The following is a 12,592-nucleotide window of genomic DNA, read 5'->3' as shown; positions in this document are numbered from 1 at the left end:
CCTCTGGATGTGGCTGTTTCTCATAGCAAAAAGTAAACTATTTAAAAATGACGGGGTTATTCACTCGTTACTTTGCAGTGATGCAGTGAATAGTGACGATTCTCTCTGACCAATCAGCAGTCTGCCTGGTTTTCACAATGTTTTAGTATCGCCTCAGCTCGCTCGAACCTGGCCGGAGGTGATACGAAAAAAAGTACCTGGAAGCAGTTACAGGTACAACTTTTATACATGTGGAAAACCAAACAAAGGCGAGTCGGGGCGAGCTGGTACTGTGTAGTGGAAAAGCACCATAGATGTGCCAAGTGCCATCATTATATGCCTCTGTATTTGGATAGAAGACCAGTAGCAGTTGGATCTTTTGATCTATTATTCATTGGCAATGCAATAATTATGCCTTCTAAGCATCAAACTGATTTAATATTGGCATAAAATTACATATAAATTTAAATACATAAAAAAGAGACCTGTTTAATATCCAAGAAACAAATGTAACTTGTTTTTAACAATATGAACATGATTAAACAGAATAACCTGAATTATCAAGTAATCAGATAACAAAAATCAAATGGTGGTTCGTACACTAATAATACGTTTCTTGTAATTTTAGACTTCTAAAGCAGATCCACTTTGGGACCTGGAAACCCTGAAAGCACCAGCTGCAAAATGAGAGAGTGGGCAGATGGTAAGAAAATAATGAACATGATCTGACATGAAGAAGTTTTATGTTTATTACGAAGTTGACCACAATGTTATTCTGCTGTAGTAATCTGTAATTAAATGCTTGTCTGTCACAATTTCACAATATCTCCAGCCAAATATTTATAGCCACTTGTATGATATCTTGGTATCGTTTACATGAAGCTGCATTTTCTTTTGACGAGTAAAGATAATGATTAAAAAGTTATTTTGATGCTGGAAATGCAGCATTGTAGACTATTTGTAGATATTTGGAATTGTCATCTTTTTTTGGGACCTTGACTGCTGTGTGATGTCATCTTTTTCTTTCTGTTTTTCCTTACAATTCCTCTACAGGTTCCTGTGACTTGATAGAGGACGCTAGATGTGGGCACAACAGTTCTATCAATCGTCTGTTTGTCTGTTGGAAAATAGTGCAATTGAATTTGACATTTCAAACCAAAGCTAATAAGTGTCTCTCTTGACTGGCATCACCAGTAGTGAAATAATAATGTTAAAAGTTTGTTAGTGAACTAAAAAGTCCTTAGTAGCCTACTGCTTTAATAAATCACTGTAACTTTTGCATGAAGTACATTGACAGGGTATGTAATATTGCCTCTGATCTTCTTCAATTTCTTCATATTATTCTGTATGTGTACGTATGCAATATCTATTCACTGTTTGTTGAACATCATCAAATGGAATTTAAACCATAGATGTTTTTCTGTTATGTTTTCCATATTGTATCATCGATAAAATCCACTTTCACTGACATCCTGTAAATCTGTGGAGAAATTTCTTCCTTTGTCTTGATGCATACATATGTTCACTACTGTAATAAACACAATTGTAATGGCCGGTTGTGTGAACTTAACAGAATACATATTTAAAAAAATAAATTAAAGAAAGTAGACTTATAATTTTATTCAGCAAGGATACATTACATTAATTAAAAGTGACAGTAAAGACATTTACAATGCTACAAAAGCTTTCTGTTAAATAATATAAAATAATTATTTTAAACTTTCCATTCATCAAATAAACAAAAATTAAATGTATCATGCTTACTATAGTTTTTATTTCTCACAAGTTCATGACTCATGCAAAAGCACTTAGGCCTATAGTGTAGCCTATTTTACTGTGGTACATACGTATGTGCACTAATAAACACCATTGTGATGGCATTGCCTGCTATGAAAGTACCATTTGGACACCTAATTGACTTATTCTCTATAATGCAGATGCTCACAAGTAGGCTACATGAATTGTGCAAAAACACTTAGCAAACACTTTCGTGCAAAAACACTTAAATGGTGCATATTTTACTTGTGTGGTGCGTACACTACTGTAAAGACAATTGTTAAGACAATTATATGACAATTGTGATGGCATTGCCTGTTGAGTGAACTACACTACAGTTTACCGTAGTAAAAACAAAACAGTAGGCTACACTTTATCAGGGTTCTGTAGTATTCATTAACAAAGTGTTGTAATAGGTAATAGGCCTACTACAATTTACTAAAGTAAGTTTCACATCCAAAAGTAAATGCAAACTACAAACAGCGTCATGTTCACCCAAATAGCATTATTCATATCACATTAATCCTACACTGTTAACAACATGCTAACTGCTAATTTCTAAGTAAGGGGGCAGTTTAGTAAAGCCATGGCCAAACAAACGTTGTAAAACTCCGGCTGCAGTAAAACCTTTTTATATTATGTGCATAGATGGTTTTATAACCCTATATTTAACCCCTAATTTGCTAAGACAACGAGAGTGGTGCTGCTGATGTTTTTATAAAGCTGCTCCAAAATATTAACTAACATCTTTACTTTTTCTCAACATAGATCTATAAATACAGTGTAAGTATGACTTCGGTTTTAGGCTACTATAGGTTTGATATATTCCGTAGATGTATCTTTTTACAACCCTATTCACAGCAATACTTTGGTAACTGGAAGAACTACAAATATGGCGCTAATTTGTGTCAAGCTGGAGGGTGCTGCTATAGGAAATTGTAGTTTTAAATAAATATAGCTTATTACTTAAAATTGAAAGTAATAAATACTGAATTAAGAGTACAATTAGGCGGGATTTAAGTGGATGTAATCGCATTTGTGTGATAATATTTTATATAACTGCTAAATAGGTGAGAATCAATTTTGACCATAATTGACTGCACCCCATTTTAGTGACTCTATCCTTAAGAGTATAGTCACATAGCTAAAGAGCTCTCTATAACAATTGGTCCGATGTATTTCGCCCCTTCTGTATTTTGAATGACAGCTAAAACCAGCCTAAGACAGTTGGCTTGTCTAAGCTGGTTTAAACTGGAAGTAGCTATAGCAGATTGGTTTTAGAGGGGTTTTGAACATTTTTTAGCTGGTCTTAGCTGGTTTTAGCTGGTCAGGCTAAAACCAGCTAGGCCAGGCTGGAAAAAAGCTAGGCCAGGCTGGGAGACCAGCCATGGCTAGCTGGATTTTTCAGCAGGGCATGCACTGAGGTCAAAGTTCAGAGGTCAATATTCCAAAGCAGGAGCCATTTCCAATCTTCATACTGGCATATATTATTCTCTAATCCTACGTCAAGGCTTTAATTTCAACATTTCATTGACACAGCTTTGTCCCAGGGATAGTTTCAGTGAAACCTTTGGAAGCCCAACCTCCAGCCTCCAACCTCACAGGCATCCCATCACAATTGTGTTTATTACAGTAGTGCACATATGCATGTACCATGTACCACACCCAAGTAAAATATGCACTGTTTAAGTGTTTTTGTATGAGTCATGAACTTGTCAGCATGGGGTCAACCCTATATTCCCACATTTCTAAGATTTTTTTTTTTCTTGTTACGAAGAATTTAGAAAATTAGGCCCTATGTTTCCACAGTCTTATGTTCCCACAGCCCTATGATCCCACAGTCTCGTTTATATTGGGTTTAGGGTTAGGGTTAAAGAAAATCAACCTTGGAAATGATGGAACATAGGGCTGTGGGAACATAGACACGCTCCCGTGAGCATCTGCATTGACTTATCAAATGACTCTCTTTACTAATCAAAAAGAGAGTAATCAAATTAGGTGTCCAAATGTTACGTTCACAGGAAGTTCGCTCAACAGGCAATGTCCCTATTTGATCATCTAAGCCAGTATATGTGGGGTTTCCTCAGGCTTAACCCTAACCCTAACCTTCTCTGGTTTCCCTACAACAGTCCAAAAACATGCATCATAGTTCAATTGGAGACATAAACTGTCATTAGGTGTGAATGTGACCCCTGTTATAGACTGGCCATTCATCCAGGGTATTTCTCTACATGTGGCCCAAGATGTTGGGGAAGGCAAACCAGCCTCTGAAGTCTCATGCCTCTAAAGAGGATTAGTGGTCTGGAGAATGAGTGGATGGATTATATTGACAACTTAAAGTGATAGGTCATAAAGAAATTGTTTATTTCTTTTCTTAAACAGAGTAGATTTTTTTTCTCCCCATATTATTAAAGTCAAAGGGGGCTATCAACTGCTTGGTACGCAGAATCTTCAACATATCTTCTCTTATGTTTAACAGAAAAAAAACTCAACAACTTGAGGGTGAGTAAATGATGATAGAAGTTTCATTTTTGGGTGAATTATACTTTTAAGCAGTTTAAGAAACCTGATTTGAAGTGTAGTGTGTATATATTTGGCTAAAGGGCATTTAAGGGTGAGGAGAAAACATCATCCTGCACAAACATTCATTACAAAGCAATTTAAACTATGTGACCAGATTCACTAGAATGGATCATGTTTTAGTGTGGTTAATTTTGATTAACTTATATAATTTATAAAATAGTCTGTTGAGGGAATATATTTTTCACAATTAGATTACAGGTTTGAACAGGTTTGAACAGCTAAAAATAAAAATTAACATTACCCTTAGCATGGTTATAAGGAGCCACTAATGGTCTAACCTGTAAATGTATCCTTACTGGAAGAAATGCTATAGAAATCCTTTCAGATATTCTAAGAGATGACAGAAAATTAACATTTTCAATATACGGTAAGTAAATGAAGTTATTTAAGTTATTTTTTTTTTAAACTGATAGGGTTTTATGATTTAGAATAATATAAAATGCATCATATAACCAATGCAAACAAGTAATTGTTAACTAAGCTATTACTTTATTGTAGTTGTTATCAGCAAATAATGCATATGGATGATCCTACTAAAGGAAATTTTGCTAAAATAAATGAACAAACAGGAAAACAAAAATGTCATGATAGAGCATGCCCTGGGACTGTTTAGGCCTATTTTAAACAAAAAGAGTGAGTCAAACATTTCTTTAACTTTTTAATCCATGCAATAGTGCTTTTTGAACCATTCTTTACTCCAGAAGTGCAATCTACAATGTAGTACATTTTTATGCAGATAAAAAAAATTAAATACATTGGAAATCTCTGGAAAATCAGAAATGTGGATCTACGCTGTCTTCGTCAGCTGATTCGTAGGAATCTGTAGACATGCTTTCATAGTTGTCAGTCATCTTTTTAATCCATGCAATAGTGCTTTTTGAACCATTCTTTACTCCAGAAGTGCAATCTACAAATCTTGTAAATTTTTAGGCAGATACAAAAAATAAAAATACATTGGAAATCTCTGGAAAATCAGAAGTGTGGATCTACGCTGTCTTCGTCAGCTGATTCGTAGGAATCTGTAGACATGCTTTCATAGTCGTCACAGTCATCTTCTTCAAGGACATCCAAACTATCCCATCCAGTCACTAATCGGTGATATGCTTCCTTCACCCTTTGTTTTTCAGTCTTCAGATCATGCAGCTGCTTTCGAAGAAGACAGAGCAAGCCACAATATGCATCCTCTGACAGTCCTGATGGATAGGCAAAAAAAAAAAAAAAAAAAAAATTAGGCATTATAAATATAGGTAATATAGGTAACATGAAACCAGGGGTGGATCTACAGGGTGGCAGCTGCCACCCATGGGATAAAGCCTTGCCACCCATGTTGCCACCCCATTTATAAGTCAGATAATATTTCTTAAAGGTGCATTATGCGATCCTGGTTGGTATAACCTCTTGTTGATATTTGAAATTATCATCAAACAAAACGGACGCTAACTAGCCCCTCCCTTCTCCTCATACTTTCCCCAAACCCCACCCCCACATCATTCTAGTCAGTTATTGACTGGAACAGTCTGTTATGTTTACTGCTTACGGGTCGAACTGTTTTTGCTCAGTTTGTTTGAGCTGCTTTTGTGGAGAATAGGCTGTCTGCAGAGACCTCGTTTCTCTACAGTGTGTTCAGGAGACAGCCAGCTAGCGGATCGTGAGATGTTGTTTGCGGTAGGTGAAAAAAAAATGTTTTGGCCTAAAAGACGCCTGACATCACTGATAGCACCTTTAAGTATATTTTGTGTTCATAGCCTACGTTGAAGACCAAGGAGACCCGCATCAAACAGAAATCTTAGAATCCCCTCCCCTTCACAATGGTTTCACCCATCATCAGCACAGCAGTGACCCCTGCGAAATTTTACAGTCTGCAGTACGCAGTGTCTCCATTGACGGTATATAATAAGTGTCTCGGAAAAGAGAGGCTGATAAGCAGTTAGCAGTGAGTTTAGAGGTAAGTTTTTCACCAAGTTGAAAAAGTCCATAAGCAGACAGTTAAGTAACCCTGCAACAACCACATTGTTACGTTATTTACATACGCAATACTTTCAAATTTTTCTATGATTGTCAGGTCTCTCAGATAAGGGTCTAACAACGTTAGTCTAGCTCTTTGGGTGTTAAACTAATTAACATTAAAAATAATGTTTGATTAAAAAGGTACTTTACTGAGTCTTTATGGAATTAGAGGGAAATGTTTGAACGTCATGGTTATCATTGCAACAATCCTGCATTATAATATTGTTTCAATCCAGATAACCTAAATCTACAGACCCTTTCCAAAAATTTGAATATCGTGGAAAAAGTTCATTTATTTCAGGAATAAAATGTGAAACTAATATATAGACTCATTGCATGCAAAATGAGATAGCCTATTTCAAGCCTTTTTTGTTGTAATTTTGATGAAACCTTTATTTGTTGTGATTTTGATGAAGCTTGTTAATTAATGATTACAGCTTGTGAAAACAACAAAATCGAAATGTCAGAAAATGATAATATTGCATGAAATCACACAGTAGTTACACAGTAATCTCATGCTCATTGAACCAGGTTTTGGTTATTTTGGCAGTGTGGGCAGGTGCAAGTCCTGCTGGAAAATGAACTCAGCATCTGCATAAAGCTTTTCTGCTGAAGGAAGCATAAAGCGTTCTAAATGTCCTGGAAGACGGCTGCGTTGACTGGTCATAAATCTAATCCTGATTTTGTGGTTTTCACAAGCTGTAAGCCATAATCATCAAAATTATAACAAATAAAGGCTTGGAATATCTCACTTTGCATGCAATGAGTCTATAATATTAGTTTCACATTTTAAGTTGAATTCCTGAAATAAATGAACTTTTTTAAATTTTTTGGAAAGGGTCTGTATTGATGGCTTATGTTTTATGACAAACGATAGTTTGCCTCAGGTAGATTACCCTTAAACCCTTAAAGGGTTTGCGTTAAACGCAGTTTGCGTTTGCGTTGCACCCTTAAAAGAATGCGTATCACTCCGTCCCACGGGCAGCTTTGGGGCTCTCTGATCATTGTTTGGTTCATCTTATACCGACCTACAGGCAGAAACTGAAATCAGCTAAACCTGTAATAAGGACTGTAAAAAGATGGACCAACGAAGCAGAGCAGGATCTACAGGCCTGCTTCGATTGCACTGATTGGACTGTTTTTGAAGCTGCAGCCACCGATCTGGATGAGCTCACAGATACTGTAACATCATATATCAGTTTCTGTGAGGATACATGCATTCCTACCAGGACATTCTTATCATTCACTAATGATAAACCATGGTTTACTGGGAAACTCAAACAGCTTCGTCATGCCAAAGAGGATGCTTACAGAAGTGGGGATAAAATCTTGTATAACCAGGCCAGAAACAGACTGACAAAGGAGATCAGAGTTGCTAAAAGAAGCTACTCTGAAAAGCTGAAAAACCAGTTTTCAGCCAACGACCCGGCATCAGTCTGGAGAGGCCTGAGGAACATCACCAACTACAAATCACCATCCCCCCGATCTGTGGAGAATCAACAACTGGCTGACACTCTCAATGCATTCTATTGCAGGTTTGAGAAGCCCAGACTCACACCTCACACCCGCTCTGATGTGCACTTCACACATCCACCATCACCTCCTGCAACCCCTCTCCTCCCCCCTTCTGCCATCCAACCTGAGCTTAAGGTCTGTGTGGAGGACGTGAGCCGAGTCTTCAAAAAACAGAAGACTAGGAAAGCTTCAGGCCCAGACGGCATCTCATCTGCTTGTCTAAAAGCCTGCGCTGACCAACTGGCCCCAGTCTTCACGCAGATCTTCAACAGATCATTGGAGCAGTGTGAAGTTCCCTGCTGCTTCAAACGCTCCACTATCATTCCGGTTCCCCAAAAACCTAAAATCACTGGACTTAATGACTACAGACCTGTCGCTCTCACGTCTGTGGTCATGAAGTCGTTTGAAAGACTGGTGTTGGCCTATCTGAAGGACATCACTGGACCCCTTCTGGATCCCTTTCAGTTTGCTTACAGAGCAAACAGGTCTGTGGATGATGCAGTCAACATGGGACTGCACTATATCCTGCAACATCTTGACAGACCTGGGACTTATGCACGGATCTTATTTGTGGACTTCAGTTCGGCCTTCAATACCATCATCCCTGATCTTCTCACAGCCAAACTGACTCAGCTCTCCATGCCATCCTCAATCTGTCAGTGGATCTCCAGCTTCCTGACAGACCGGCAGCAGCGAGTGAGACTGGGGAAGCTCACATCCAGGACCCTCACCATCAGCACTGGCGCCCCCCAAGGGTGCGTTCTCTCCCCACTGCTCTTCTCCCTGTACACTAATGACTGCACTTCTAAAGACCCCTCTGTCAAGCTCCTGAAATTTGCAGACGACACCACCGTCATCGGTCTCATCCAAAATGGTGACGAGTCTGCTTACAGACTGGGGGTTGAACAGCTGGCTGTCTGGTGCAGCTATAACAACCTTGAGCTGAACACGCTCAAAACAGTGGAGATGATTGTGGATTTCAGGAGAAAATCCCCAGCACTCCCCCCTCTCACCATCATGAACAGCACTGTGGAAGCAGTGGAGTCATTCAGGTTCCTGGGCTCTACCATCTCTCAGGACCTGAAGTGGGCAAATCACATTGACTCCATTGTGAAAAAGGCCCAGCAGAGACTGTACTTCCTTCGCCAGCTGAAGAAGTTCAATCTGCCACAGGAGCTGCTGATCCAGTTCTACTCAGCCGTCATTGAGTCTGTTTTAAGCACTTCCATCACTGTCTGGTTTGGTTCAGCTACCAAATCGGACATCAGGAGACTACAACGGACAGTCCGGACAGCAGAGAGGATTATTGGTGCCCCCCTGCCAACCCTCCAGGACCTGTACTCTTCCAGAGTGAGGAAGAGAGCAGGTAAAATCATCACAGACTCCACTCACCCTGGACACCCCCTGTTTGAACTGTTACCGTCAGGACGGCGACACAGATCACTGGCCACAAGAACATCCAGGCACAGGAACAGTTTCTTTCCACAGGCCATTTCCCTTCTGAACACTTAACATGCCCCCCAAGGCATATGCCTGCAAGTGCAATACTCCCACTGTCTAGTGCAATATTCTCTTAACTCAGGTGATAATTATATTTATATTATTCATACTACTCAAAATACTGTAAATATGTTCATAATCTGTAACATGCACTAGACTCCCACTGTCTAGTGTAATATTCTCTAACTCAGGTGATATTTATATTTATATTATTCATACTTCTCAAAATACTGTAAATATGTTCATAATCTGTAAATGTTTATTCAGACTAAACCCAACTGTGACCCCTTTTTTTAACTTTTTATACTATTTTTATTTTATTTTATTTTTTTATATATTTTATTCTTAGAATTTGTATTACTATGTTTCTTGTTGTATTTGTATTTGTATATGTGCACTGGAAGCTTCAGTACCAAGAAAAATTCCTTGTGGGTGCAAGCACACTTGGCAATAAAGCTCTTTCTGATTCTGATTCTGGTTCTGATTAACAAGACGACCCTAGGTTGCATTTTGGCGAGAGTTACCTTTTAAGAAGCAACTTAGCGATGTATATCAATACACTAAATTTGACATGCCTGTCAAAATTCTTAAGTAAACTCCAATGAGAGGTAAAATATTTATAATTTAATAATCAATGATTTCTGAGAAAACAAACACTTACTCTTAGTAGTGAGGCCATCTGACAACGCATCAGTCTGATCGTTTAGATCTTTGACACGTCTGCAGATGTGATCCCAGTGTCTCTTCATCTCCTCCACAAGTACAGCCTCTTCTTCCTCAAGTCTCTGTACTTGCATCAGCTTGTCAAATACCTTTTTTTTCATGGCCAGAGAAGCATCACCAACTGAAAATGAAAATGAACTTGATATGTAACAAAAAATAAAAGGTATGATACAAGTTTTTGCACGTTTATCAATTAAATAAATTGTTTACATAAATTAAAAGATTTAATCACGTCAATATAAACATTTCTTGATAATCTACTCACCCCAATGCCAACCAAAATGTTCATTTCTCTATTTCTTAAGTTTTTTAATAAAACATTTCAGGATTTTTCTCCCCATGATGGACTTCAACTAACCAGGGAAAACACAGACCAACTTCTGGCAAATGTAGATTTGCTCTGCAAGTTAGTCTGGCCAAGAGTCCATTTAAGCTCATTTCTAATCTTTCCAAATCTTGGCAATAATCTCAAAAGTTTAGGTGGCTTTACACAATGATGATCGCTCTGATTGGTTTTAGGTCTTTCCAATTACCCCCAGCGACATCCGTTGGTGAAGCGCAACAACTTTGAAATGCGTTATTATATTAAAATTGCAAACACATGAGGACAGTCTCAATGAAAGACCCACGACTGACAGAGGAACGTGCTATTACATTTCTCTCCTAAATGGTAGGAGATTAAATTAGATTTAATGGAGCATTTTAACTGTGACAAGATGATTGACAGGGCAGTTTATGTGACAGGATGTATATGAAAGATCCATCCAATAAAGATAACAAAGTAGTATGTCCCAAAGCTTGCCTACTCTTTTGCTACACATTCAAAAGTAAATACCTTTTATTCACAAAAAGAGTAAGTAGGCAAATTGGGACGCAGCATATGGCTTTACACAATGACGATCGCTCCGATTGGTTTTTGGTCTATTCAATTGCGCCCAGAGGCATTTGAGCAACGTCTGTTTGTGTTCTTTGAAAATGAGTTGTTAATGAAGATTTTCCAGACCCTATCTCAGTTACGACTGAGAAGGGTCTGGTTTTAACCAGGCTAGACTTCAACCACAACCAACATATTGAAGTCTAAATCAATGCAGTTTCAAAGGGCTCTACACAATAGGGTCTTTATCTAGCATTTATATACTCTTTAACCACAGTTGTTCATCTTGTGATGGTCTGCCAGGCATCCGGTTCAAAAAGGCAGGGAAGGGGCGAAAAATTCCATCTCATTCTCCTCCAAATTCAAAATTGTTGTCGGACATCTTTGATTTAGTTTATTATTACCATTTAAAAAAAAAAAAACTCTTGTGACATTTCCAACATGACGACGTAATTTCCGGCACGTCGCAGACCAGCACAAGATGAACAATTGTGGTTAAAGTATATCAATGTATATATATATTTTTTAGAAAATGACCAATCGTTTAGCTAGATAAGACCCTATTCCTCAGCTGAGATTAGGGCTGGGCGATATGGACCACAACACTTCTAATATACATGCATTTGAAAAGCAGATTTCTCTAAATTTTCTCGGTTTGCTTTCAGCTTAGACATAACCAACTTTCTTTATGTAAACCTTGTGTGTATTTGAGAGTATTAGCAAAATAAGACTCGAAAGATAACTTAGTCCAAAAGTAACCAGGCGCTGTTAAATAGGCTTCAGTGCATGTGCGCTTCAGGTGTTCGTGCTCAGTAAAGCGCATGTTAGAACAGCCCATCAGCAGTGAATGACACGTATAACTGGGAAGGCTTTAAAGCACATGGAAATAATGAACTTTTGTGAACTCACTAAACTGCAGTGTCCCGTTCCTCTGCGTTAACATTCGATGCAAGTATGTGTCGCGCTGTACCCTAGGCTGTTGAGTAGGGCTGTACTGTCCCAGTCGATTAGTCGATTAATTGGTCGATACGTTCTGGTTCGACCAAAATTCTGATTGGTCGATTTTTTTGCCGCGTTTATTTCATCATTTTTGCTGTGCTGAGGCGCGCTCATTTCATCAGGTGGAAAGCACTAACTGCTAATGGGGGTGTTTTCAGAGTACCCTTGTTTCACTGTAACAGTCTGTCTTCAGAACACCCCCCTTGTTTTCACCTTTTTTGGATTACCCCAACCCAAGAGAGAGCGATAACTATAGAAGGTTTGATGCTGAATATTATTTATTTAATTGTGAGAGCGTTTAATAGTCAGTCCTCTTCTAACATGTCAACAACAAAGAAATCGACAGTGTGGCAGCATTTTGTTAAAATTGATAACAGGAAAAAGGTCGAATGCAAAGTTTGCAAGCAACAGTTTTCCACAGCTCGACGACAAACATGACATGACATATCATCTAAAAGTGGTAAGCTCACTTGTCTGCGTTAGCTTGCCCTGTCTGTTTTGAGTAGGCTATATGAACATATCAGAATTTGCATATTTCAATGTTTTAGTGTGATAACCTAACTTTTTTTTTTTTTTTTGGAGCCTAATGCGTAATTGCGCTGTGCTGTTGGTTGTGTTAGTTTTGAGCCTAGGATG

The 12,592-nt window shown here is 38.3% G+C and overlaps 2 long non-coding RNA genes across 4 annotated transcripts in view; one reads left to right on the top strand and one right to left on the bottom strand.

Annotated features, from left to right (window-relative positions):
- The window catches only part of LOC309512612, a 99,184-nt gene extending 97,451 nt beyond the window's left edge, over positions 1-1,733 (top strand). For 2 of the 3 annotated variants that reach the window (XR_014211105.1, XR_014211106.1), the window contains exons 6-7: positions 608-682; positions 1,033-1,733. This is a non-coding gene — a long non-coding RNA (uncharacterized lncRNA). The remainder of the gene's footprint in view (positions 1-607; positions 683-1,032) is intronic. The other variant, XR_014211104.1, reaches the window with a different exon arrangement.
- A 2,814-nt stretch (positions 1,734-4,547) lies between these two features.
- Positions 4,548-11,805, bottom strand: LOC309478499. Its single transcript, XR_014199015.1, has 2 exons — positions 10,022-11,805; positions 4,548-5,531 (listed from the first exon to the last, which is right to left on the bottom strand). It is a non-coding gene; the product is annotated as an uncharacterized lncRNA (long non-coding RNA).
- Between the last annotated feature and the right edge of the window lie 787 nt (positions 11,806-12,592).

This window comes from Leuciscus leuciscus (genome assembly GCF_965113295.1).
Source record: "Leuciscus leuciscus genome assembly, chromosome: 1".
NCBI lineage: Eukaryota > Metazoa > Chordata > Actinopteri > Cypriniformes > Leuciscidae > Leuciscus > Leuciscus leuciscus.
This window is presented reverse-complemented; position numbering and strand designations above follow the sequence as displayed.